Genomic DNA, 2531 nt, shown 5'->3' with positions numbered 1-2531 from the left:
TAAAAATCTATCTCCTGTTCAAGAAGATAAAAACAAATAGTTTTACCTGGGTAGAAGGTCACTCAATGAATTGTAGAAGAGTGGATGCTTTATTACATGCATCAATTCCCGAATGCTGTCTAGGACGACTTTCTCAGAACATCCAAGGCCCCAAGGGCAGACTGGGAGCATCATGGGGGCAAGAATTCTGTATTATTTACTTTTGCATCCCTGGTTTGGTTTTGTGGTACCCAGTAAGTGCCTCATAAATTTCATTCCAAAGACTGGGTGATGCTTGAAACAAATCCAGTTACTAGGCAGGAATCTTAACTAAAACAAACGGACTTGTAATAGTTTAATGATATTTTTGTATTGATATATAATCTCCAAATTATCAGTGCTATAATCAGCTATAAAACTGAATTAGTCTGGAAAAATACTGGAAGAAGGTTTTGTGTGATAGCTAGCTAAAGCTCAGGAGCTATGCCACCCTCATCACTATTGGTTTTGTGCGCCAGGGAAAATTCCAAAATGAAAGTCTTTCCGTATTATTTTTTTGGCCTTGGGTTCTTCTTTTAAATACTATGGGTATATCATCTTGATGAAACTTAAGAAAACATGCACACACACACACACAAAGAATGTGTGTTCTCTTCCGTAAAGTCTGGTAATTTTAGTAATCCGTTGCCCTATGAGATAGAAGGCAACTTTGCTTCCTCTGTAGTCTGTTTTTTCTTCCTTTCTTTCAAAATAACCTGCCATCTTTCCAAAATAAACATGAAGGGGAAATACATTAGTGGGTATGTAATCACCCAGCTATCAGGGGCAGCATGCCTCTAAAAAAGTAGTAAAAATAAAAGTCATCAGAAATGTATTCTGGTTTTGCAAGACTTGTTAGTGTTCTTGTCTTTTCTTTATATGATTTTTAAAGAGAGACATTTATATTTATGTAAAAAGTTTGCTAAAGTGAAAATTAAATAGTAATCTTCCTAGAGCTTATTTTCTCTTAGATTTCTCAGGTTATAATTTTGGTGAGTGTCATCAAAAAATTTACCTTACAGATTTTTAGCATTCTAGAATTATAATATGTTCTCTATCTATTCAATACTTATAAAGCCTCATTCTGATGAACTTACCTAATAACTTTGCTAACCATATAATTATGTTATATACATTCATCATAAAATGTCTACTTAACATTCATTTTTAGACACCTTGAGTTTAAGGGTACTTTTAGGATTTCTTTTAACCCTGAGGGGTCTTTGATATTTAGGAAACATTTAGAAAGCTGACTTGCTCGAAATACTGGTGAATAATTTTACTACCTTCAATTTATATTTTGGAAAATACAGTGATCACTCTACTTTTCCTTTCTCCTGTTCCTCTTTTCCTCCTCCTTCCCTTCTTCATCTTCATTCTTCTTATTATCAACAAATGATTTATTTAGCACCTACTCTGATACTGTGCAACAAAAGTCCAAAGTTTTCAACTACTTTCCTTAGGTCTCAGAGCAAAAAGCTGACCTAGGAGTCAAATCCTGACACTTTCTATATCATTACCACATCCAGGAGCAGAAGGTTAGAAATAGAATACAGATTTGTTAATAAGGATCCTGCTCTTTTGGAGTCTATGATAATTTGTAGAAAGCTAAACCAAACTATCTGTGTACAGCCTACCAATCTGGAAGACAGGATTTGCCAAACAATTTAACAGCTTCGCGGGATAACAACGTTTACTCCTCGGAGGCAAGTCAGCGGCTTTTGCCCAGACACATGCTTAGGAGACCTGAGGGTCCTTATCTTGTCACCAAAGTCACAAGAAGGTTTGCTTGCAAGCAGGCCTTAGTAACTACGGGGATCTTAAAGCCAAATAAACGAATTACTTAAAAAAAAAGGATTCTGCAGTTTGGAATGGCTGCACCCTCAAATTCCAAACTACTGTGACAATCAGCCCTGGTGTGTATAGACCTTCCCTTGCCTTTGAAGGCTTATTTATTACAATTCTACATGCTGAAAAGGGACCATTGTTCACTCTCCTGTGAGTTCACCTCCAGCCAGGACTCCGGAAGGAGGACCTGAGTGTGGGCTCACAGCTAAGCCCCTTTTTGGTGAGGAGGGTCAGTTCTGAGGCCGGAGGTCTCGGTAAGTATGGCGAGAGCCATGACTCCCTGTGCCTATCTGAAATGGACACGTCTTCTCACTGCAGGGCTAGGGCACGACTGGGGCTAGAGATGGGGAAGGAAAGACAAATATCCTCTGCCAGGATCCAGGAGTCCCATATCACAGTCCTTTCTCTGAGTATCTTCACTAGCTCACCTCGCCCAGTCAGTGGGGATGGCGCAACAATTGCTCAATTCGTAAAAGAAAAGGAAGAATAAAGAAAGAGCCGCAGTGCTTGCTGGCAGTTGGTTTCTGTCTGGGTACCTGTGCTGACCAGTCTGGCAGGTTTCCTGTTGATGGATGACCAGCTGGCTTCCAGTCCCTGTGCTGGGGCTCCCTGGCTGCTTGAGCCAGCAGATTCAATCCCCAGGAAACGAGCTCATCCACAGTCAT

The sequence above is a fragment of the Myotis davidii genome, unplaced genomic scaffold (genome assembly GCF_000327345.1).
Source record: "Myotis davidii unplaced genomic scaffold, ASM32734v1 scaffold1, whole genome shotgun sequence".
Lineage (NCBI taxonomy): Eukaryota > Metazoa > Chordata > Mammalia > Chiroptera > Vespertilionidae > Myotis > Myotis davidii.
Note: the sequence above shows the minus strand (reverse complement) of the source record.